Here is a 27,889-nt window from a genome sequence, read left to right as displayed (position 1 = left end):
ACTAACCTCACAGCTTCACACTACAAACAACATCCACCACACTCACATAACCTTCATACTCAAATCTCATTCACAAACCTTCATATCATAGTTCACTTGCTGCAAATTCATGAAACATACACCGAATCAGTAACCACAACATAACCTTAACCCAGTCTTCAACCAGACAGAAACCACTCGATCCACACACACATCCACAACACCAACTCACAGACTCAGCAACATTCAACAGGTTCACTCACGTCGACAAATCAGAAGCATCTACACCAGAAGACCCATAACAAGAAGAAGCAGAACCGCAAATAAATCAGAGTAACATACCTTGTTTTTTTTCGTTCACCTTCATTTAATTTCTGTTATCTGCATACCATGTAATTGTAACCAACAATTTAATCTTAATGAGAATTGGGGATTTAGGGTTATGTTGGGGTTTAAGGTTATTGTTTGTGTTTGAATCTCTGCTTGTGCTTGCTTGAATCGTGATCGAACAGAGGGTTTGAGGTTGAGTTTTGTTGTTGTTCATAGAAAACATCGTGAGCGTTTTTCTTTCAAAGCCCTTTTTGTTGTTGTCGAATGCGAGAGAGAAAGAGAGTCTCTAATTTGTTATTTCACCGGATCGTTGAGAGAGATTGCAGAGTGAACGAGAGATTGAGAGGAGGAGAGTTTTTGTGTTGTTGTTGTTTGTTCATCAAATCGTTGCGAGAATCGAAAGAGAGAAGTGAGATCGAGAGAATTTGTGGCTATTGTTGTGGTCTGTTCACGCACGAAGAGAGGAAGATTAGGTTTAGTTTATGCCATCAGTTGTATTTTGAGTGTGGATCCGGGTCGGACCCGGTTCGGACCATTTTATTTGCTAGCATTTTTTTTATTTAATCATGGGCCTTACACCAATTATAGAACGGCCCAACAACTTATTTTTATTTATTTTCTTCTTTTTTTTTCTTTATTTACTTGATTAGTGTAAAACCAAAAAATAGTTAGAGTTTTTCTTTACCAAAGTACAATTGTTTTTTTTTAAATTAGAAGTTTCTTTTAAAAACTAGCAATGTTCTTTCTTATTTTATCAAAAATATTTTAAAATGATACAAAAATAGCTTTTTCTTAATCGAGTCGAGTTTTGAGATTTAATGGATGAATCAAGGAGGGTTCGTACGTACTTGTACGATTTGTCCTAAAAGTATTTGAATGATGGCCGTTAAGCTTTTATTCGATTACTTTGATTCCATTAAAGGCTCCATAAAATTCGATGCAATTCACCTTTCTTTTTCACAAAATGCTTTCTTTTAAACAATCAAATTATTTTAGTCTATAATGGAAAGAAGAGTTTGTACGTACTTGTACAATTTGTTCTTTAAACATTTAGGCGATGGCCGTTAAGCCTTTGTTTGGATGTTTAAAACTCCATTAAAGACTTCTAAAAAACCGATTTAGCAAATACTCTTTCAAGTATTTTAAGCGATGGACGTTAAGCTTTTGTTTAAATACTTGAATCCAATTTAAAAATACTTCAAACTCAATCCATTTCTTTTACAAAACAATTTCAAACTCATCAAATCATCTTCATCACCTACGAGGAGGTTGTACGTACTTGTACAATTTTCTCTTTCAAACATTTAGGCGATGGCCGTTAAGCCTTTGTTTAAATGTTTGACTTCTTCTAACAAACAAACTTTCAATTCATTCACACCCTTTTACATTCTAAAACACTTTTTCATAAAACGAGACACTTATTCAATTTCAATACGAACATACTTCCACATGTGAAGATCGAACATCTTCCACTCGAATGCGATGATGGCCAAAATCATGTCTTATCTTGATTTAGTCATCCATTCTTGTAGTGATATCACATCCATGTGCGCGTAGTATTTCCATTTGAAAGCGATCGAGTACCTCTCGCTAAAATCAACCAACAAACATTTCGTAGTTAGTCCGAACTACGATTGCTCTGACTTTCCCATTGCACTAGGGAATACGTAGGCACGAGATACAAATGTCTTGGCGAGCACAATAATAAAAAACCTTTTTTTTCTTTCTTCTTTCCAACTCAATAAATAACGCAAATAGATAATAAGCTAACAATTGATCACAAGAGAACTAAATGGGTCCCATCGAGTACGATGGAGGTGAGGGGTGCTAATACCTTCCCCTTGCTTAACCGACTCCCGAACCCTAATTTGGTTGCGATGACCATCTTATCCGTTTTCTTCTCTTCGTGGGTTTTATCGATATTTTCCCTTTCCTTCTTGGAATAAATAAAGTTCGGTGGCGACTCTGTTGTACTTCGAATGCGTGAAAACGCGTCGAGTCACATTTTTACCGCTACAGAAAGTGGCGACTCTGCTGGGGATTACCTTAGAGAGTCAACCCTAGTTTAGTTTTTCTTGTATTATTGTTAGCTTTATTTATTTGTTTATTTATTTCCTTTATTGTGTGATTTCTTATTGTTTGGTTGGAATATTTTGATTGTTGCCATTTTATGGACAAAGCTCTACGCCCGAGCTCAAGAAACACATAAGATAAGATGGGGGGTTAGTATTAAACTTGCTTGACGTAGTGTCAAGTGGGAGATACTAATACCCCGCCTAGAGTAGGTCCTTTGAGAGGATGTCTTTGGTTGAGTAAGTTATTTACTCGAGCGATGATGTTTTCAATTTGGATCACTAACTCTAGGGACCTTTAGAAAAACCCTTAAACCATGACTTTTTAGGAAATGGTGGTTTCGCGCCCAACTTGCGTAACGTAACTATTACCGTGGGTAAGTGCGAAAACCACAGTCAGAATAGGCTTCATTTGAAAACATGGTTGTATGGGAAGTTATTTGCTAGATGATCAAGTTTTCAAAAGTAGCTCGTAACTCTGAGAACCGTGTCTAGAACCTTGTTGGAAAGAACCTTAGAACTATCCTATTGTGTGCCACTTTGTGCCGAGATATCAGAATGTTTCTGTTCCATATGATTTGAAATCTATTACATGTAAACCATACATTACATAACATGGCATACATCTTTGCATAAAAATAACAAAAAAATTTCATGCATCCATATTCATTCGAGTTGTCAAACTCATGTCGTCTGTATTCATCTTCAACAGTCTGCCGTTCACCGTCAAGCTGGTTCCTCCACACGAGTACGAGACTAGAGCCAACGTTAGAAGAAGAATGGCAGATCAAGAGCAACACAATGCTGAGGTCAGAATGGAGATTGAAGATTTGAAGTCAGGAATGACTAAGCTCACTGAGATGTTGCAAGTTCTGATTGCTAGAGGAGAACCACCTCAAAGGACTGTCATTCAAGAGGTCGCCGACGATGTTGAAGACCCCATTCCTGTTCAAAGGGCATCCACTACTTGGCCCGAGTTCGGTTTACCTCCGGATTATTCTCCACCTCATGCCAATGCTGCTATATTGGGTCAACCTTCACGACCAATGTTCCAAGCTCCAATCATGACTGAATCTCCTCCAATTGTGCACGCTGCTGCCCAAACCACGTTTGGAAATCCTCTCTTTGAGTACCATGCTGGAGACCATCAAAGTGAAAGCCAAAGAGAAGCTGGTGATATTGATGAAGTCAAAGAACAATATCAAGTCTTGGAGAAAAGACTAAGAGCTATGGAAGGCGCTGATTATTTTGGGGTTGCTGCTGAAAACATGTGCTTAGTTTCTGATTTGGTCATACCTGCCAAGTTCAAAACTCCTGAGTTTGAAAAGTACAAGGGATACACTTGTCCAAGAAGCCATTTGACCATGTACTACCGCAAGATGGCTGCTTACACTAAGAATGATAAACTCCTTATCCACTGTTTTCAAGATAGTCTAACTGGTGCGTCTCTGAAGTGGTATATGGGACTGGAGAAGAGTCGTATCCATTGCTTCCAAGATCTGAATGACGCTTTCATGAAGCAATACAAGTATAATCTGGACATGGCACCTGATCGCCGTCAACTGCAAAACATGTCTCAAAGGGAAAGAGAGTCCTTCAAGGAGTATGCTCAACGTTGGAGAGAGCTAGCTTCTCAAGTGGAACCTCCTTTGGCTGAAAAAGAACTAACTGGGATGTTTATGGACACTCTTTCACCTTTCTATTGGGAGAAGATGATTGGAAGCGTATCCTCCAACTTTACTGATTTGGTGACCATTGGTCAAAGGCTAGAGGAAGGAATCAAGAATGGCAAAGTTGCCAATACTACTGAATTTTCTAATGGGGCAAGGAAGTCTTTTGGAAACTTCTACAAGAAAAAAGAAGGAGAAACAAATGCTGTGAGTGATGAAGGAAGAAGACCTCGTCAAAGGACTAATAACTATGATCAACCAGTTGTAGTTACAGTTGCTCCTGTGACCAAGGCTCCACAAGTTCAAGCTCCTCGACCTCAAGCTGTTAACCCGAATCAGACTCGTAATAGGATTGAATTTGATCCTATTCCCATGACTTATACTGAGTTGTATCCCGCTTTGGTCCACAAAGGGTTGATTACAACAAGATCTATGCCGCCGCCTCGAAATCCTGTCCCTGAAGGTTTCAGATCTGATCTTCATTGCCCTTTTCATCAAGGTGCGGCAGGCCATGATCTGGAAAGATGTTTCCCTCTGAAAGAAAGAGTTCAAGAGTTGGTTCGAACGAAGATGCTCACTTTCAAAGACATCAATCCCAATGTTGTCAACAATCTTTTGCCCGAACATGACAAAAGTGGCTGAAGACTAAGAATGACAAGTTGCTTCCCCTAAAGCCGAGTGTTTCAGACAGGATAGCTCCTCCTCGTCACTGATTAGTCACTAGGCCTAGTTTCCTTCTGTTTGCAATTTCCTTGTTTTATCTTGTGTACTGCATTTGAATTCTGTTTGTTCTTAATTGTTAATTTTAATGAAATGAGCATTGCGTGTTTTTGATTCAATCCATTGTGTGCTTCTTTATGCTTTATCTTTCAAAAAAAAAAAAATCAAAATATATATCTCTTGTTCACTCTCTTTATCAAAACTTGTGTTTTATGCAAAGATTGGAGGGAGGATGATGACAACGAAATACCCAAATTGTTGAATTATTTGCTTTCAAATAGAACTTTGTTGATGATGTACAGGCATTGTTTCAATCCTCAAACACTGGAGAAATAAGGAAGTTAATCCTTTGTCAACCCCTCTGAGCCTTCGAAGTTGGAGTTTATTTTTAAACAAAAAACCCGCAATTTTAAACCTGGGGCAGGGTAGTTCTCAGTTGATTTGGTTATGCATTCAATTTCAAGAAAATCATTAAATACACCTTTCAATAAGGGTTTCAGTCAAAAGTGACCAAGATGGTTATCATTAATCATTCTCAAGGCAGTCACTATCTTTCCAATACAAAAAATATTTCAAAAAAAGAGTCCGCTAAGTCAAAACCTATGAAGGAGACTTAGGCAAAATTGAGGCATCCCGCTGGCTGTAATCTCAAATGAAAACAAGTCAGGCAAAAGCTAGGGATATAAAGCAAAAAAGAGAATTCAATAAATTCATTGAACAACAATAGAACGTTGTGACTATTGAAAGAAAGAGGTGACTGCCATCTCAAAGATTCCCTTTGGTCTTTAAACCATCATCATACAAAATAGGTGCAATTCCAAAAACCTTTTGGAACTTGAATGCATAGTTGATTTAACTGAACGTAGGACTGAAGTTCATCACGAAGAATGGGGTGGGTACAAATATACTTTGAGCCTATATCCTTTGTTTCTAAAACCGTGAACCAAGCCACGTTACAACCTTCAAAAGACCTAATTGAAGCAAGGTTTATTTTAAAAGCATACTACAACAAGGTTGCGTTAACCTGACTCCTAAAGATCTTTGCAAATCGTTTGTTTTACCATACCTTTTGCTTTATCCATCAATTTGAATGTCTAGACAACTGTGTTTGGACCTTTGATTCATTTTTCTCTACATCAATAACATTTCCTACAATGACTTTGATTTCAAAATATGCTTTGAACATTGCATTAAAATTATCATTTTTGAATGAACATTTTATTTGCAAATAAGCACTCATCTTTCAAGGGAGTTCAAACAGTTGAGAAACTTGATCAGTGATCCTATCAGGGGCACGACACTTCAAGGTCCTCTTATTCAAGACTTATACTGGGGCATGTGTTCCCAACATTTATTTCAAGAACTGAAGCAACGATCAGGTGACAATCAGCCACTCAGGGGCATTTTTCTTCAGTGATCCCCAAGCATTTTATCAGTCCTTCTCAAAAGGATCATCAGTGTGACAAAACCATGTTGGCAATGTTCTTGTGTTGAGGAATCAGAGTTCCATTCTTCCCTCATAAAAGAGTCTACCTCAGTTGTCATAACCAATTACATTACATTGATCATTCGCATATCATGCATAGAAAAATTTAATATCATGCATCAAAACAGCATTCATACTCATTTGCATTTTCTCAATGTCTCGTTGTTATCCTACCTTGTTATCAAAGCCCAACTTACTTGGCATCTCCCAAAACAATGGTTGTCTCTTCATCCAAAGCTACTATTGGATTTGTTTATCTCTTCGTCCAGAGCTACTACTGGATTTGTTCATCTCTTCGTCCAAAGCTACTATTGGATGTACTTCTTGTTTCCATTGGATTTGTATTTGTTTCCTCTTTGTCCAAAGCTACTATTGGATGTACTTCTTGTTTCTCTTTGTCCAAAGCTACTATTGGACATGTTGTTTCTCACCTGTTATCCAAAGCTACTATTGGATATCATAATCCCTAGTAAAGAGTTGTTCAAAGCTACTGTTGAATGATCTTTATACCTTTGAGATGAAATACAATTCTTTTCTCATCCAAAGCCACTATTGGATGCTCTTGAGTTTGTTTTCCCATCCAATGCTACTATTGGATGTTCGCTCGTATTTTCCAAAATTGGTATCCATTTCATCTATTGCTCCTCAGGATGACTCTGATATATTTTCTGGTTCAGGTTTCCTTTTTGCATTCAAAGCCACTGTTGAATCTCTCTGGTTTCCGTATTATCCAAAGCTACTGTTGGATTGTCCCCGATATTTTTCAGAGTTTGGATTCCATTCGTTCAAAGCTACTGTTGGACGCCTCTGTTATATCTCTGAGTTTGAAGGTTTCCTCTTGCATTCAAAGCCACTGTTGAGTCTTGTTGGTTTCCTTCCATCCGAAGCTACTGTCGGATGTCTCCGATGTTTCCCCAAGAGTTTGGATTGTTTTCAGATTCATTCAAAGCCACTCTTGAATGTATTTGATTTTTCTTCGTCTAAAGCTACTCTTAGACGTTCCTACTATCTTCTTATTCGGAGTTTTATCCCTCTTTTCCAAGTTTCTCCATCAGCAATTAATTTCTTGTGGCGCTAGTTTCCCACAGAGATTTGAGTCTGTCGCATATCATATTGCATTCAAAATAACAAAAAAATTCATGCATTGCATTTCACTTGCATATGAAGGACAAAAATTGTGTACTCGGTATTTAAGCATCTTCACATCTTCGATGGAAGAAACTTAAATAGGGGCATCTGTCGCACCCCAATTTTTGACCCGCATATTTTATTCATCTTTAGTTTATCACATTCATACTTTGCATGCGTTCATCGTTTAACTGTCGTGTCTTTGCATATTTAAAAGATAGCTTTGCATCCAAGTTTCATTTTATTCTTAGACAATAAAAGATTGTTTATTTTATAAAAAATTTAGTTGTAGATGATTTAGTTTACTTATTTTATTTAGGGTTGGTATTATTTTTATTATTTTTAGTTTAGATTAATTTGCATTTTTATTTTAGTTAAAAAAAATATGTAACAAAAAAACTTTTGACATTTTGGGTCCAATTGCACCTTTTGTTTTTTATAAAGCCCATCTTTTTATTTATTTCTTTGTTATTACACCACAAGTAAAAATAATAATAAAAAAAAGAAGAAGAAGTCAAAACGTTGCAGCCAAGTCTTCCCACGCTTCTGCTCCACCACTTCTGCCCCACCAACTTGCTGCAACAACAGTCCAAAATTTGCATCAAAATGGATAAACATATCTGCATGCAAAGAAAGCAACAAAATCAGAGCACCAATTTGTTCAAACGTTTCAATTTTTCCCCCCAAAATGGTCCTCAAGATATCTATATAACAAAGCATTCACAAAGAAAGAAAGGGGGGAAAAAAAACCACACAGAAACTCTGCCAAGCTCACCATTAAATTTCCATTTTTTCTGCTTCTGCAACTTTTTCATACACATCTTCATACTTCACACACAAATCCTTTCATACACTAACCTCACAGCTTCACACTACAAACAACATCCACCACACTCACATAACCTTCATACTCAAATCTCATTCACAAACCTTCATATCATAGTTCACTTGCTGCAAATTCATGAAACATACACCGAATCAGTAACCACAACATAACCTTAACCCAGTCTTCAACCAGACAGAAACCACTCGATCCACACACACATCCACAACACCAACTCACAGACTCAGCAACATTCAACAGGTTCACTCACGTCGACAAATCAGAAGCATCTACACCAGAAGACCCATAACAAGAAGAAGCAGAACCGCAAATAAATCAGAGTAACATACCTTGTTTTTTTTCGTTCACCTTCATTTAATTTCTGTTATCTGCATACCATGTAATTGTAACCAACAATTTAATCTTAATGAGAATTGGGGATTTAGGGTTATGTTGGGGTTTAAGGTTATTGTTTGTGTTTGAATCTCTGCTTGTGCTTGCTTGAATCGTGATCGAACAGAGGGTTTGAGGTTGAGTTTTGTTGTTGTTCATAGAAAACACCGTGAGCGTTTTTCTTTCAAAGCCCTTTTTGTTGTTGTCGAATGCGAGAGAGAAAGAGAGTCTCTAATTTGTTATTTCACCGGATCGTTGAGAGAGATTGCAGAGTGAACGAGAGATTGAGAGGAGGAGAGTTTTTGTGTTGTTGTTGTTTGTTCATCAAATCGTTGCGAGAATCGAAAGAGAGAAGTGAGATCGAGAGAATTTGTGGCTATTGTTGTGGTCTGTTCACGCACGAAGAGAGGAAGATTAGGTTTAGTTTATGCCATCAGTTGTATTTTGAGTGTGGATCCGGGTCGGACCCGGTTCGGACCATTTTATTTGCTAGCATTTTTTTTATTTAATCATGGGCCTTACACCAATTATAGAACGGCCCAACAACTTATTTTTATTTATTTTCTTCTTTTTTTTTCTTTATTTACTTGATTAGTGTAAAACCAAAAAATAGTTAGAGTTTTTCTTTACCAAAGTACAATTGTTTTTTTTTAAATTAGAAGTTTCTTTTAAAAACTAGCAATGTTCTTTCTTATTTTATCAAAAATATTTTAAAATGATACAAAAATAGCTTTTTCTTAATCGAGTCGAGTTTTGAGATTTAATGGATGAATCAAGGAGGGTTCGTACGTACTTGTACGATTTGTCCTAAAAGTATTTGAATGATGGCCGTTAAGCTTTTATTCGATTACTTTGATTCCATTAAAGGCTCCATAAAATTCGATGCAATTCACCTTTCTTTTTCACAAAATGCTTTCTTTTAAACAATCAAATTATTTTAGTCTATAATGGAAAGAAGAGTTTGTACGTACTTGTACAATTTGTTCTTTAAACATTTAGGCGATGGCCGTTAAGCCTTTGTTTGGATGTTTAAAACTCCATTAAAGACTTCTAAAAAACCGATTTAGCAAATACTCTTTCAAGTATTTTAAGCGATGGACGTTAAGCTTTTGTTTAAATACTTGAATCCAATTTAAAAATACTTCAAACTCAATCCATTTCTTTTACAAAACAATTTCAAACTCATCAAATCATCTTCATCACCTACGAGGAGGTTGTACGTACTTGTACAATTTTCTCTTTCAAACATTTAGGCGATGGCCGTTAAGCCTTTGTTTAAATGTTTGACTTCTTCTAACAAACAAACTTTCAATTCATTCACACCCTTTTACATTCTAAAACACTTTTTCATAAAACGAGACACTTATTCAATTTCAATACGAACATACTTCCACATGTGAAGATCGAACATCTTCCACTCGAATGCGATGATGGCCAAAATCATGTCTTATCTTGATTTAGTCATCCATTCTTGTAGTGATATCACATCCATGTGCGCGTAGTATTTCCATTTGAAAGCGATCGAGTACCTCTCGCTAAAATCAACCAACAAACATTTCGTAGTTAGTCCGAACTACGATTGCTCTGACTTTCCCATTGCACTAGGGAATACGTAGGCACGAGATACAAATGTCTTGGCGAGCACAATAATAAAAAACCTTTTTTTTCTTTCTTCTTTCCAACCCAATAAATAACGCAAATAGATAATAAGCTAACAATTGATCACAAGAGAACTAAATGGGTCCCATCGAGTACGATGGAGGTGAGGGGTGCTAATACCTTCCCCTTGCTTAACCGACTCCCGAACCCTAATTTGGTTGCGATGACCATCTTATCCGTTTTCTTCTCTTCGTGGGTTTTATCGATATTTTCCCTTTCCTTCTTGGAATAAATAAAGTTCGGTGGCGACTCTGTTGTACTTCGAATGCGTGAAAACGCGTCGAGTCACATTTTTACCGCTACAACCCCCCCTCTAGATCCTAAGGCCAGCGTCTAACAAGTGGCATCAAGAGCTCTGGTTTATTCCGTGCTACGTGAAACACTTATTGGAAAGATGGCTTCCGGACCTAAAGGGGCTCACAATAGAGCTCCAGTTTTCAACGGTGAAAACTATGGCTATTGGAAGGATTGTATGTGTGTCCACATCAATGCAATTGATAGGAACATCTGGACAGCTATTGTCAATGGTCCCTTTCAGATCACCATGACAAATGCAGCTGGTGCAGTTGTTCCAAAACCAGAAAATACTTGGGATGCTGAAGATGAAAAGAGATATGCATACGATTGGAAAGCGAGAAACATTCTAATCTCAGCTCTAGGAGTTGATGAATACTATCGCGTTTCCCATTGTAGATCAGCTAAAGCTATGTGGGACACATTGCAAGTTGCCCACGAGGGAACGGATGATGTCAAACTAGCTAGGATCAATACGTTAACTCAAGAGTTCGAACTCTTCCACATGGAAGATGGTGAATCCATCGAAAACATGCAGAAGAGATTCGTTCATCTGAAAAATCGGTTAAATTCTCTTGATAGACCTGTTTCCAATGCAGTTGCTACTAACAAAATCTTAAGATGTTTGAACAGGGAATGGCAACCCAAAGTTACAGCAATAAAGGAAGCAAATGATCTAAACACTTTAGACATCACAACTCTATTTGGTAAACTAGAGGAACATGAACAACACCTTAAATGCCTTGACATGCATGAGAAAAGGACAAAGAAAGAAAAGAACATGGAGAAAGAGGTAGAGAAGAAGTCAATAGCTCTAAAAGCTTCGAGCTCCAAGACCTCAAAACGAGAGCCAAAGGATAGTGACACAAGTGATGACGAAGACTCCGATGATGAGGAAATGGGACTGTTTGTGCGAAGATACAACAAATATCTAAAGAAAAATGGAGCAAAACAATCTGACAAAGGCTTGATCAACTATAGAAAGCAATCAAACATGTTCAAACAAGATGACGACAACAAGGGAAAAATCAAAGGTCTTTGCTTCAATTGTGGGAAAGCCGGTCATTACAAACCGGATTGTCCATACCTTAAGAAAGAAAAGGAGAAGAACCAAAGCAAAGGTCATAACAAATCTAAAAAAGCCTACATAGCATGGGAAAGTGATTCATCTAGTGAAAGCTCATCAAGCGATGAAGAAGAATCAGCAAACCTATGTTTCATGGCTCATCAACACAAGAAAAAGAAAGCTGTAAGTCATCTTAAACCTGAACTCGTAGATAAGGTATCTCATTCTCAACTAAAACTTGCTTTTGAAGAATTACATAGAGATGCAATTAAAGCTTTCAAACTTTTGGCCTCAAATAAGAAAATATTTTCATATCTTGAATCAAAAGTTGAGAAAACCGAAAAGGATATGGAAGCTTTAAAACAATCTATGCTAGACATTCAAAAGGATAAAGTTGAAATAGATCCTACATCATGGTTTGGTTGTGAGACATGTCACATTTGGCAAAAAGAAGTAAGAGATCTAAAAGCCAAGTTAGACAAGGCTCTACAACCAAAAGTGACTTTTGCGGTTGATCCAAACAAGTTCAAAAGATCGTACACTCCTTTATATAGTAAATACACTTTTGTACCAAAAGTATCAACTAGCAAAACTCCATATTCTCATCATATTACCTGTCATTATTGTTGCAAAAAGGGACATACCATTGAAAAATGCAAATTTAGGAGAATTTTAGTTCCTAAAGGAGTATTTCAATGGTTGCCTAAGTGCAACAAATTGTGTACTCACTACCAAGGACCCAATGAAAATTGGGGACCTCCCTGTTTAAATTAATCTTGCAGGAAAAGTGTCTTGACATTGCCGAAAGGTTGTGGTTCCTTGATAGCGGATGTTCAAGACACATGACTGGAGACCTATCTCTTTTCGTTGAGTTTCAAGCAAAGAAAAAGGGGTATGTCACCTATGGAGATAACAATCGGGGAGCCATACTTGGTAAAGGAAGTGTAGGTAACCCTTCTACCACTACTATAACTGATGTGCTGCTAGTAGAAGGTCTTAAACATAATCTTTTAAGTATAAGTCAATTGTGTGACAAAGAATTTAAAGTAATGTTTACAAATTCTGGCTGCACAATAGAACATACTAAGAAAAGAGACATTATGTTTAAGGGCTTAAGAGTAAACAACATCTACATGCTAAACTTGGATGAGGTATCTAAGTCTAGTACCAAGTGTCTAGTTGCTCTGGGCGATGACTCATGGCTTTGGCATAGACGTCTCGCCCACATAAATTTTGACTTACTTAATAAAGTTGTCTCAAAAGATTTAGTAATCGGCTTACCTAAAATGAAGTTTTCAAAAGATCATCTATGTGATGCTTGTCAAAAGGGAAAGCAAACAAAAATCTCTTTTAAATCAAAGAACGTGGTTTCAACATCACGCCCTCTTGAACTACTTCACATGGATCTCTTTGGCCCTTCAAGGACTAAAAGCATAGGTGGAAACACCTATGGTCTTGTCATTGTCGATGATTACTCGAGATTTTGTTGGACAATCTTTCTACCTAGTAAGGATCAAACTTTTCCAGCTTTCACACAATTTGCAAGATTATGTCAAAACAAAATGAACAACAAAATAGTTGCAATTCGAAGTGATCACGGTGGAGAGTTTGAAAACATTCTTTTTGAAAAATACTGTGATAAACATGGAATTGAGCATAACTTTTCAGCTCCTAGAACACCTCAACAAAACGGAGTAGTTGAACGTAAAAATCGGGTTCTAGAGGAGCTGGCAAGAACAATGCTGAATGAGGGTAATCTACCAAAGTATTTCTGGGCTGACGCGATTAGAACAGCATGTTATGTTTTGAATAGGATAATAATAAGTCCTATACTGAACAAAACTCCCTATGAATTACTAAAAGGTAGAAAACCAAATGTATCTCATCTCCATGTATTCGGTTGCAAGTGTTTTGTTTTGAACAATGGTAAGGATAATCTTGGCAAATTCGATGCTAAAGCTGATGAGGGCATATTCCTTGGCTACTCACAATCTAGCAAAGCATATCGGATATATAATAAGAGATTACTTATAGTAGAAGAGTCAGTACACGTTTCTTTTGATGAATCTTATGCAAAATATGTCGAGAAAGGTCTTTCATTTAATGGTGCAGGTCCATCCACTGAAGACATTGTCAAGGATAAGGAAGATGAGAATGAAAGTATTGTAAAGAAAGATGCTGAGAGAGAGAAAGATGAGTCTCACAATGAAAATGAAAAAGAAAGCATCTCAAACAATGAAGAACTTCCCAAGGCCTGGACAAATGTGAAAGACCATCCAATTGACAATATAATAGGAGACATCTCAAGGGGCGTTACAACACGCTCAAAGATAAGTAACTTCTATCATCATTTTGCTTTTGTTTCACAAGTTGAGCCGAAAAACGCTAAGGATGCATTACTTGATGAGCATTGGCTAATGGCCATGCAAGAAGAATTAAACCAATTTAAACGGAATGATGTTTGGGACTTAGTCCCTCATCCGGGAGATCATCAAGTAATAGGCACTAGATGGGTTTTTCGTAACAAACTTGATGAAAACGGCGTTATTACTAGAAACAAAGCTAGATTAGTTGCCCAAGGTTATAATCAAGAGGAAGGTATTGATTATGAAGAGACATACGCTCCTGTAGCACGTCTCGAAGCTATTCGTCTCTTACTTGCTTATGCTTGTTCTAAAGACTTCAAACTATTCCAAATGGATGTTAAAAGTGCCTTTCTAAATGGCTATATAAATGAAGAAGTCTATGTTGCTCAGCCACCCGGCTTTGAGAATTACATGTATCCAACTCATGTCTATAAGCTGAAACGTGCTCTATACGGTCTTAAACAAGCCCCTCAGGCTTGGTACGAACGTTTGAGCAAATTTCTCCTTAGTCAAGGGTACTCTAGGGGTAAAGTTGACACTACTCTCTTTATTAAAAGAAAAGATAAAGATATTCTCTTAGTCCAAATTTATGTAGATGACATTATATTTGGGTCGACTAATGCAAAACTTGTCAAAGATTTTTCTAAGCTTATGCAGAGTGAATTTGAGATGAGTCTCATGGGTGAGCTAAACTTCTTCCTTGGCCTACAAATCAAGCAACTCAGTCATGGAACGTTTGTGAATCAAACTAAATACTGTACGGAGCTGCTCAAAAGATTTGGAATGAGTGAAGCAAAAGAAATTGACACACCTATGGCAACAAATACTAATCTAGACAAAGATGAGAAAGGTAAAGAGGTTGACGTGAAATTATACCGAGGTATGATAGGTTCACTATTGTATCTTACTGCCTCAAGACCAGACATCATGTTTAGTGTGTGTATGTGTGCAAGATATCAATCTTGTCCAAAAGAATCTCACTTGAAAGCTGTCAAAAGAATTCTGCGATACTTACGTGGAACTACTACATATGGCCTATGGTATCCAAAGGGAAATGAGTATCATTTGGTAGGATTCTCTGATTCAGATTTTGCTGGCTGCAAATCCGATAGAAAAAGCACCAGTGGAACGTGTCATCTATTCTCAAATTCATTGATAAGTTGGCATAGCAAGAAACAAGTATCGGTTGCATTATCTACTGCTGAGGCAGAATATGTAGCTGTTGGAAGCTGCTGTGCACAAATATTATGGCTCAAGCAACAACTTCTTGACTTTGGTATTAAGCTTGATCGCATACCTATCATGTGCGATAACACAAGTGCCATAAACTTGAGTAAAAATCCTGTCTTACACTCACGTACCAAGCATATTGAAATAAGACATCACTTTCTACGAGATCATGTAGAGAAAGGAGACGTTACATTTGAACATGTAGAAAGCAAGAAGCAACTAGCTGACATCTTCACCAAACCTCTAGCAACAGAGCAATACTTCAACATTCGTAGGGAATTAGGGATACTCGATATCTCTAATTTGGGCTAATTACGTTTGTTCTCTCTTAATATTATTCCTTTACTTTATATATATATATATATATATATATATATATATATATATATATATATATATATATATATATATATATATATATATATATGTTCTCATTTGCTAACATTTTTCTTAGCGTAAAGGTAGTTCATCATCTAGCCAGGCGTCATTCCACATTGATTAAAGGCTGCCATTAAAGTTGAGAAAGCGGTAACGTTATTGTTGTTCACTTCCAAAAATATTATTGATACTATAATATGCTATCAATTAACATGCTTATAGTGACTTCATACATATATCGCTCTTGCTCATTTGACTCTCATGCTATAACTGGCTACCTTTTTTATGAATGCTAGCATTTTATCTATGTTTCTCTCGTTACTCTTCTATTTTCGTTGTATCTCTTTTTGATGTTGACAAAGGGGGAGATAGATGCTGAGTGTACGGGGGAGCTTTGTTGAGAGATTGCCTTGTTGAGAGATAGATGCTGGATGTACGGGGGAGCTTTGTTGAGTCTTTATCACTTACCACCAAAGCTTCGACTAATGGTTTGCCATCATCAAAAAGGGGGAGCATGTGAATACAAGATTACACTCAAAGATGTTTTTGATTTATGGCAAACTCAAATAAGCATTCAAACAACAAGACGGAAGCAGAAAACTCAAAGAAAAGCAAGCATTGATCACTCATGACAGTACAGGTTGATCTATTATACTTATAGGTCGACTCAACACAAGCAGATCAAGAAGAATGCAGAAAACCAGCAGTTAGGTCGACCTACTGTCAACCCAGTGAAGGATAGAAAAACACTTAGAAAGGGGGGGTTTGAATAAGTGTAGCTTTAAAAACTTGACAGATAAAAATAAATTGCACAGTTATTTTTATCCTGGTTCGTTATTAACTAAACTACTCCAGTCCACCCCCGCAGAGATGATTTACCTCAACTGAGGATTTAATCCACTAATCGCACGGATTACAATGGTTCTCCACTTAGTCAGCAACTAAGTCTTCCAGAGTCTTCTGATCACACATTGATCACTCCAGGAACAACTGCTTAGATACCCTCTAAGACTTTCTAGAGTATTCTGATCCACACGATCACTCTAGTTACAACCTGCTTAGATAACCTCTAAGACTTCCTAGAGTATTCTGATCCACACGATCACTCTAGTTCCTTACAACTTAATGTAATCAATTCTAAGAGTATTACAAATGCTTCTTAAAAGCTATAATCACAAACTGTGATATTTCTCTTAACGTTTAAGCTTAATCTCACTAATATATTACAACAGCAATGTAGTGAGCTTTGATGAAGATGAAGATTCTGAGCTTTGAATAGAACAGAGTTTCAGCAAGTTAATAGGAGTTGTTTTTGTTCAGAATCGTTAACCTTGCTTCTCATCAGAACTTCATATTTATAGGCGTTGGAGAAGATGACCGTTGAGTGCATTTAATGCTTTGCGTGTTCCGTACAGCATCGCATTTAATGTTATATGCTTTTGTCAACTACCTCGAGCCTTGTTCACGCTGTGTCTACTGACGTTGCCTATAATAGCTTTTAACGTTCCTTTTGTCAGTCAGCGTAGCTTGCCACTTGTACTTCCTTCTGATCTGATGTTTGTGAATACAACGTTTGAATATCATCAGAGTCAAACAGCTTGGTGCAAAGCATCTTCTGATCTTCTGACCTTGAAGTGCTTCTGAGCGTGATACCATCAGAACTTCAGTGCTTCTGATCTCATGTTCTTCTGATGCTTCCATAGACCCATGTTCTGATTCTGCTTCGACCATCTTCTGATGTCTTGCCAGACCATGTTCTGATGTTGCATGCTGAACCCTTGAGACAAAGCTTCTGAGCGGTGAATTATGCATACTCTTTATATATTTCCTGAAAAGGAAATTGCATTGGATTAGAGTACCATATTATCTTAAGCAAAATTCATATTATTGTTATCATCAAAACTAAGATAATTGATCAGAACAAATCTTGTTCTAACAATCTCCCCCTTTTTGATGATGACAAAAACATATATAAATGATATGAATTTGCGATCAGAAAGAGCAGACGGCAAAAGACAAATTACACAGCTATAGCATAAGCATATGAATATGTCTCCCCCTGAGATTAACAATCTCCCCCTGAGATAAATAATCTCCCCCTGAAATAAATACTCGAAGAACTTTAATAAAAAGACTTCCCTGATTATTTCGGTAGAGACGATCACATAAGCTTCTGTCTTCAGAGAATTCATAGCTTCTGACTTCTGCTTCCATTGGACAGCTTCAGAACTAGAATTTCTTTAGATCCCTAGAACACTCACAGCTTCTGATTCCTGCTTCCATCTAGGACAGCTTCAGAACTTGAATTTCTTTGATCTTCAGAACATTCACAGCTTCTGATTTCTGCTTCCATTTAGGACAGCTTCAGAACTTGAATTTCTTTGATCTTCAGAACATTCACAGCTTCTGATTTCTGCTTCCTTTTAGGACAGCTTCAGAACTTGAGTTTTCTTGATCTTTAGAACATTCACAGCTTCTGATTTCTGCTTCCCTCGGATAGCTTCAGAGCTTGAATTTCTACCAACATCACTTCATGCTAGATTTGTATCAGAACATTGTTGAATGTACCAGAGCATCATCAGAGCATCTCTACATCCTGAAATGTTACAGAACAAAAACTAAACGACAAAAGTCAGCATGAACGAGTCAGAACATAAAATGTATATTCGAACACATGATATGTATCAGAGCCATATAGGCTAAAATAATGTATCAGAGCAAATAGAATTTTGTCAGAGCAGATAGACAAATATGGATCAAATTCTATTATCAGTGCTTCTGTTTCATTCTTCTTTCTTGCTTCTGATTTCTGAAGCTTGACAGCACTCAGCTTGCTTCAGTTTCCATGAGCTTATTCTTTTTACAGAATAACACTTCTTATGGTTTTGCTTCTTGTGTTTGCTTTGAAGATTCTCTTCACTTCTTTATACCTGCAAAACACTTAAACCATATAGAACTTGCAGTTCTTGTTAGTAAATAGCAACTGACTAAATCAAATCATTTATCATTTATCTTTCTCCCCCTTTTTGTCATATCATCAAAAAAACAAAAAAGATTCAGAGACAAACAAAACGAAACACACAGAGGAAGAAGATGATTTCATTGAAGTTCAAACAGCAGGTACAGAAGTACATGAAGATAAGTAAGATCAGATGCATAAAGACAGATGCAACGAAAAGAAAGAAACAACACAGACTCAATCTAAGATGGCCCTAGCCTTGACAAGATCTTGGCCAGCATCTCTTGAACCTCATTGTTGTGTCCATCTTGCCTCACCATGAAAGCTCTATACTCAGCATTGAGTGAGCTTTGCTCATCCTGTCTCTTCTGAATTTCTTCCAGAGTCCTTGCAAGACGAGAAGATTCATCAGAAGAAGCTTCACCGCTTTCAACCACAGGAATAGCAACTGGATCTGTAGCTTCCATGGATAGATCATTTGCAGGGATTTCCTCAACAGGATCTGATTCAGCAACATGATCTTCAGCATCTGCTTCTTGCATAGAAGCATCTCCATATTCTGCAGCAGGAATTTCCGAGTCTCCATTCTCAAGTGCCTGAAGAATGGCAGCTAGATTCCTGGGAGCAGAAGGACCTTCAACTTCTGGTGGGTCAACAACTTCTGGAATGACCAAGCTTGGGTCTTTCTCAGAAGGGTTTTCCCTCAGATAGTCAAAAAGAGTCTTGAAATCTCCGAGCAGAACAGGATAATCAGGAATAAAGATAACAATATCCCTGCATGGATTTGCTTCCATTTCAGCAGCCAGTCTTGCTACTTCCAATTCATCCACAAAGGGCTTCTCTTCCAACAGATGTCTTCCTTTGAGACTAGCAAACCAGACGTCTTCATAATTCCTTAGGATTCCACGAGGTCGTGGGGCAGCAGCTACACAGGCTTCCTGAAGTTCTAAGAACAGAGCATCTGATTCTCTGCGAAAGATCCTCCAGTAGTTCCGCATAGCAACATCATTCAATCCAGAACTTTCAGCAATTCTGAAAGTATCAAAGATACTTCTGAGATTCCTCTTTATGTTTTCAAAAACTACACCAATAGGGTATACAGGACGAAATTTTATTTGGGTTTTTGAAAAGGCAGGGTTGGAAGTGAAGTACGGATGAGGTTCTCTATCCAACCTATAAGAAGATTCTGCTTCAGTATCAGAATCTAACACTACCACTTCAGCTTCAGGACGAGGCTTGGGAGTGTAGTTGCAATCACGGAGCAGCTGCTCATGTGATGCAGAGGTTGGAAGAGGAGAATCACAAAGATTGTTTTGAGAGGTGGAGGGAGTATGTTCAAAGGTGGCATTGAGAGAAGGTTGAGATGGAAAGAGAGTTTGAAGGGGTGGTATATCCAGAACAGGATTTATGGTAGGTGGAGAGGAAGGAATGGTTATAGGAGAAGATGGAGGTGTAAGAACATGGACAAAGACAGGTGATTCTGATGTGGCTTTTTCTGGTTCAGGTGTAGGGACAACCTCTATTGGTGCAACTTCTGAACGAACAGCAGGAACAAAATCAGGTTCAGAAATGCATATACCTTTGGAACCTCTCAGAAAAGCTTTGGCCACATCCTCAGTCTTCTTCTGCTTCTTACTCTTCGGCTCTTCAATAATCTTTGCTTTGCCGCTAGAGATTTCTTTCCTTCTGACATATGCCAGAACTTCTGGTTGATTCTCAGCCTCTTGAGAAAGATTTTCTTCATCAGACTCTTGAAGAATCATCTTCCTTTTTCTTGTTTTCTTCTTCTCAACAGCTTCTTTCCCTTTCTTCTCAAACTCATCAGAGACAGACTTAGCAACCTTTGCAATGACCTCTTTAGAAACATCTTGTTTCTTAGAGACAGCAGAAGGATAATCATGCTTTCTTTTAGTCCTTTCTTCCTTCTTCTTATTTATTTTCATTGGAGCACCCTTCTCTTGATTTTTGAGATATTTATTTTCTTCTTGTGATAACAGATACCTAGTTTTGACTACAGGTACCTCACAGTTGAAGAAGGTTTCAAACTCAGCAAGAACAGGTGCTCTTCTGATTCTTGTGTCAGTAAGAGGTTGAGGAGTCTTACTGATAGTTTTAATTACTTTCATCTTCTTCAAAGTGAATGCATTCAGACACGCCCCAGATGTGACAGCAAGGTCTTTCACAATACCTTCAGATTCCAAGCTTTCAACAATCTTTGAATGCACCAAAAGATTTGAAATAATCCTTCCAAAAGGAATGATTGTTCTACCTTTTTCTCTGAAAGCGTTTCTGGAATCCTTTACTGCTTTCCACAAGTGGTTGAAGATGATGTAGATCGCATCAACCTTCTTCCTAGTGGCAATGCAATAAAGAATATACTTTTGCTCATTACTGATGAAATCCGAAGCATGTGTTGCTTTCCTATGGTAGAAACACCCAAGAATGATCTTTGTCCAGATTTTGTAGATATCTCTCAAATCCTTGACGTGTTTTGTTTTCTTGACATTTGGATAGAGAGTGGATAGAACATCTTCCCAAACTGCCCTTTGATCAATCTCAAAAGCCCCTTCAGGGTTTTTCAGATCAAACATCACTCTTAGGATGTTTTCAGTAATAACAACAAACTTTCCATGGACGAAAGAAAGTATTGATTTTGGAGCAACCACAGCATGTGCCCAGAATTCCTTGACAAGATCCGGATAAACTGGGCCAACGAACTCAGCGAACAACGAGGTCCATCCTTGAAAGATGATGTCTTCTTTAAGATGAAATCCATGTTCTTCAAGGTTGTCAAAATCAACAATAAGTTCACATATAACTTCTAATTTGTCCTTGGGAATAGAGCATGCAACAACAGGAGTAAGTTGCAAAATTTCTTCTTGGAGATGGTGAGGAACAGATGTACCAACATTTTGTGATGAGAAGGCAGCCATGGATGCAGAATGAACAAAAACGAACAGGAGAAGAGAACTGGGTTTTTGATTAGGGTTTTAGAAAACGGCTAAGAACTTTTCAAACGAGAGAATGCAAGAAGAAAGAGAGACAAGGGAGCGAAAAAGATGTATGATATGATTTGAAAAGAATATAAGGAGACGAATATAACATAGAAAATGAAAAAGAATAAATAAACAAAATGAATAGTTTCAGAATCAAAAGAAATCATTTTCATTAAATGACGAGTGACGTGAGGAGAGAGATCGTGGTAAAAGAAATGATTTAAAACAGTTACCTAGGTCGGCGTCTTTTCAACTGCACGCTTCGTACTGACCGTAGAGACACGTGTTCGTCATCAGATAATGGATGACAGGTGTGAAATATTCAATAGGCTTTACGCCTTCTGATTCCGATCACTGCTTCTGAATTGATCAGGTTTCTCTTCTGGAAACACTCCTTCTGAAGTGTGCTGATATAAATCTGAATGATCTTCTGATCCATTACTTCTGATATACACAGCTTCTGGAGATTCACTTCTTTGTTCTGCAGCTTCTGATAAGATAAAACTGTATCTGCAGAAATTCTTAAGCTGCTTTGTTTCATCAGAAACAAGCTTATCATCAAACCAGATATTTATTGATTCGTCCACAATCAATGTTTCAATATTGTATATTTTGTAGCACTTAGAGCATTCAGAATAATCAAGAAGGAAACATTTTTGTGCTTTAGAAACAAACAAAACAAATGGTTTCAAGACTAATAAACTTTCTTTTCTGATCTCCTACGAACATAGTTTCTTCAACAGATTTAAGTACCAGAACTTGGAAGACAGTCCTTTTTCCCTTCAAGTGTTGAGACCAACTTGAGTCCAGGTGACATGACATGTTGACTTTTATCTTCTTTGTCGCCAAGAGAATCTGCAAAAGAAATAGTCTTTTTCTTTGGTACCCACATCTTCTTGGGTCCTTTCTTGTTAGTTCTCCTCAAGTTCTGATTGAACTTAGGTTTAACATTGTAAGCAGAAGGAGGAACAGCATGATAATTCTTAATGTGAGTTTCATGATATTTCCTAGGTTGTGTCACATGCTTTTTGGTGTGTGTTATGTGAAAACTTTGAGCATGTGAAGTGTGCCTAATATCATGGGAGTGGCCATACTTGAACTGATCATACAATGGCTTGTATGTGAATTTCATTTCATCAACAGGTTCAAGTTTGTATGGGGTTTCACCCTTAAAACCAATGCCAACTCTTTTGTTTCCAGACACAGCATATATCATAGAAGCTAGCTGACTTCTGCCAATACTTCTAGATAAGAACTTCCTGAAACTTAAATCATATTCTTTCAGAATATGGTTTAGACTAGGAGTGGATTTTTCTGAATCAGAAGGAGATCCAACATTATTGGATAATTTTAAAAGTTTTTCTTTTAATTCAGAATTTTCCAACTCAAGCTTCTTTGTTTCAAATTCAAATAGCTTTTTCAGCTTTTTGTATTTGAGACTAATCTGAGACTTGAATTCCAGAAGTTTTGTTAGACCGGAAACTAACTCATCTCTAGTAAGTTCAGAAAATACCTCTTCAGAATTTGATTCTGATGTAGATTCTGATCCGTCATCTTCTGTCGCCATCAGCGCACAGTTAGCCTGCTCATCTTCAGAGTCTGAATCATCTTCTGACTCATCCCAGGTTGCCATAAGACCTTTCTTCTTATGAAACTTCTTCTTGGGATTTTCCTTCTGAAGTTTTGGACATTCATTCTTGAAGTGTCCAGGCTCATTGCATTCATAGCACATGACCTTCTTCTTGTCAAATCTTCTGTCATCAGAAGATTCTCCACGTTCAAATTTCTTTGAACTTCTGACGCCTCTGAACTTCCTTTGCTTGTTCTTCCAGAGTTGATTTAGCCTTCTGGAGATCAAGGACAGTTCATCTTCTTCTTCAGATTCTGATTCTTCAGGATCTTCTTCTCTAGCCTGAAAAGCGTTAGTGCATTTCTTGATATTGGATTTTAATGCAATATACTTACCTTTCTTTTGAGGCTCATTTGCGTCCAGCTCTATTTCATGGCTTCTCAAGGCACTGATAAGCTCTTCCAGAGAAACTTCATTCAGATTCTTTGCAATCTTGAATGCAGTCACCATAGGACCCCATCTTCTGGGTAAGCTTCTGATGATCTTCTTTACGTGATCAGACTTGGTGTATCCCTTGTCAAGAACTCTCAATCCAGCAGTAAGAGTTTGAAATCTTGAAAACATCTTTTCAATGTCTTCATCATCCTCCATCTTGAAGGCTTCATACTTCTGGATTAAAGCGAGAGCTTTAGTCTCCTTGACTTGAGCATTTCCTTCATGAGTCATTTTCAAGGACTCATATATGTCATAGGCCGTTTCCCTGTTAGATATCTTCTCATACTCAGCATGAGAGATAGCATTCAGCAAAACAGTTCTGCATTTATGATGATTCCTGAAAAGCTTCTTCTGATCATCATTCATTTCTTGCCTTGTCAGCTTTACGCCACTGGCATTTACTGGATGTTTGTAACCATCCATCAGAAGATCCCATAGATCACCATCTAGACCAAGAAAGTAACTTTCCAGTTTATCTTTCCAGTATTCAAAGTTTTCACCATCAAATACCGGCGGTCTAGTATAACCATTGTTACCGTTGTGTTGCTCAGCAGAGCCAGATGTAGATGCAGGTGTAGACTTTGCAGTTTCATCAGCCATCTTTTACTGAAGCGTTTTTCTCTTCCTGAATCTTTTCTAAACACGGTTAAGTGCTTGCACCTTAGAACCGGCGCTCTGATGCCAATTGAAGGATAGAAAAACACTTAGAAAGGGGGGGTTTGAATAAGTGTAGCTTTAAAAACTTGACAGATAAAAATAAATTGCACAGTTATTTTTATCCTGGTTCGTTGTTAACTAAACTACTCCAGTCCACCCCCGCAGAGATGATTTACCTCAACTGAGGATTTAATCCACTAATCGCACGGATTACAATGGTTCTCCACTTAGTCAGCAACTAAGTCTTCCAGAGTCTTCTGATCACACACTGATCACTCCAGGAACAACTGCTTAGATACCCTCTAAGACTTTCTAGAGTATTCTGATCCACACGATCACTCTAGTTACAACCTGCTTAGATAACCTCTAAGACTTCCTAGAGTATTCTGATCCACACGATCACTCTAGTTCCTTACAACTTAATGTAATCAATTCTAAGAGTATTACAAATGCTTCTTAAAAGCTATAATCACAAACTGTGATATTTCTCTTAACGTTTAAGCTTAATCTCACTAATATATTACAACAGCAATGTAGTGAGCTTTGATGAAGATGAAGATTCTGAGCTTTGAATAGAACAGAGTTTCAGCAAGTTAATAGGAGTTGTTTTTGTTCAGAATCGTTAACCTTGCTTCTCATCAGAACTTCATATTTATAGGCGTTGGAGAAGATGACCGTTGAGTGCATTTAATGCTTTGCGTGTTCCGTACAGCATCGCATTTAATGTTATATGCTTTTGTCAACTACCTCGAGCCTTGTTCACGCTGTGTCTACTGACGTTGCCTATAATAGCTTTTAACGTTCCTTTTGTCAGTCAGCGTAGCTTGCCACTTGTACTTCCTTCTGATTTGATGTTTGTGAATACAACGTTTGAATATCATCAGAGTCAAACAGCTTGGTGCAAAGCATCTTCTGATCTTCTGACCTTGAAGTGCTTCTGAGCGTGATACCATCAGAACTTCAGTGCTTCTGATCTCATGTTCTTCTGATGCTTCCATAGACCCATGTTCTGATTCTGCTTCGACCATCTTCTGATGTCTTGCCAGACCATGTTCTGATGTTGCATGCTGAACCCTTGAGACAAAGCTTCTGAGCGGTGAATTATGCATACTCTTTATATATTTCCTGAAAAGGAAATTGCATTGGATTAGAGTACCATATTATCTTAAGCAAAATTCATATTATTGTTATCATCAAAACTAAGATAATTGATCAGAACAAATCTTGTTCTAACACCCAGGTCGACCTAAAATGGAGAAAAATCCACATACTTCTGCTAGGTCGACTCACACATCATCTAGGTCAACCTAAACTGATGAAATTTGCATACCAGTCTGCTAGGTCGACCTACACAACGACTAGGTCGACCTAATCTGAGAAAATGTCCCCAGAATGCATTTGAAGAGGATTCTGGTCGACCTACTCCTTAAACAGGTCGACCTAACTGGGAGCAAAATTCTGCAAGCTCTGCTAGGTCGACCTAAGCACTACAAGAGGTCGACCTAACTGATCAAGAATGCCAAAAATTCTGTTTCTCTCATCTCCAACTGTTAAGCTATCATATATATTATCAAAGGTTCATTATTCAAAGTAACACCAACGACTGAAAGATACACAAACGCTTCTCATCTTCGTTCTTCATCATCTCCAACACAATTACACATAATCATTCTTGCGTTGCGGGTTAGTGATGAGTTCGATAACGTCCATGGAACGGAATTGAAGATTCCTAGTGGGTGAAGGTTTGTGGGGTTTGTTGGTGAATAAAATCTGCGGGTTTTGTCCTCCACGACGGGTGGTTCTTGGGGGTTTTTATCAAGAGGCGTTCATTGAGGATTCGGCTGAGTGTAACGAATGAGGAACGGGGAGTTCAAGGAATCAAGACACTGCAGAAGGGAATCAAAGTGAAGCTCTTGGATAACCTTGATCTTGCTCAATATTAAGGGGGAAGAAGATTCAAAGGATCGACATAATTGGTTTATCGTTTATCGCTTTGTTATCTTCTTTGTATATACTACTTTCAACATTAATGAAAGATTACCCAATTTCAATTTGGAATTGGGGGCAGACGTAGTCGTAGCGAGGACGATCGACCAACTGCCTAAACAAATATCGTGTTCTTGTCGCTTTTACTTTTTCATTTACATTCTGTTCATATTTGGTTATAATAGCAAATTGATCAACGATTCGAGTGTTAAGATTGTGAATTAAGAACCTATATAAACATCACAATCCATCACATATTGAATCACCATCAATTTGATCATTATCACCAAGTGTTTGTATATTTGTTTCTATCACTCTTACTGCATTGCAAACATTGTCCATCATACAAAAAGTTAATCTGATTTTCAATAAGAGTAACGCTTTGATTCTGCAACATATACTCTTATCAATTATCTCAAGTCTTCAACTGGTTTTAAACACATATACAATCGTTTCGATAGTGGTTCGGAATAGACGCGAGTCGATTCAGAATCACTTCCGCTGAAAAGTCGTTTAACTCCGCAAAACTGTGAACGATCTATTCACCCCCCCTCTAGATCCTAAGGCCAGCGTCTAACAGAGTTGTCATTTTATAATGTCGGTGTTTACATTTCCTTGAAATTTTACAAATTCATAACTTTCAAACCGTGAATCCGTTTTGAGTACCGTTCAAAGCGTTAGAAAGCTAGTGTGACATTCTTGGTAATAAAAAAAGTTTTGTTGGTAGTAGGTGATTTTATCATTATGTGATTGTGTAAAATGACATGTATGTGTGTGTGTGTGTGTGTATATATATATATATATATATATATATATATATATATATATGTTGAGAATTGGAGATTAATGGGAATAACATTGTTTGGATTTTTTGAATCGTAATTGATTATTGGCCTTTATATGTGAATGATATATGTGTGTTTTGAATGTTGTGTACATTTGGCAGATAATTCATAGAGTTGAATTATTGTGGTATGCGGTAAGTTAAGATTGATGAGATAATCTTAATTGCATATATTATTGGTGTTTGTGCATACATTCATAGCATGGTCGGCTTTATGGTGGAAGCGGTGAAACTTTGGGTTCACAAGATAGACGTTGATCCTTAATTGGAAATAGGCGTAGTGGCTTTGATCTGTAATGGAGATATAAGCGGTGAAACTGTGGGTACACATGGTAAGAGGCGTTGATCCTTGAATGGAAATAGGCGTAGAAGACGTGATCCTTAACTGGAGATAGGCGTATTGGCTTTGATCTTGTCCGGATCGGAAGCGTGGCTTGGATTCTAGATATTGAATCGGAAAGCGGTGAAACGTTGGGTTCACATTTGGTACCACATGCATAGAGTCACATTTCTTGCATTAAGTCACATTTGGTGTTATGTGATGTATGAATATATGCATTTATGTGATTGTTATGTGTGTATGAGATGTGATAATTGAATTTGGGGATGTTTGAATACATAGTTTGGTGATAAATACGAATATGTGAAAATGATGGTTTATGTACATATTTGGAATAATAGTATTGAATCATTTTGAAAATTATACTATTGAACTTTGTTGCATACTTGAACATGTGAAATATATTGGATAATGCTAGTTACATGATTATGCGGAGTGTATTGAATTT

Source organism: Vicia villosa, linkage group LG3, assembly GCF_029867415.1.
Source record: "Vicia villosa cultivar HV-30 ecotype Madison, WI linkage group LG3, Vvil1.0, whole genome shotgun sequence".
Classification (NCBI taxonomy): Eukaryota; Viridiplantae; Streptophyta; class Magnoliopsida; order Fabales; family Fabaceae; genus Vicia; species Vicia villosa.
This window is presented reverse-complemented; position numbering follows the sequence as displayed.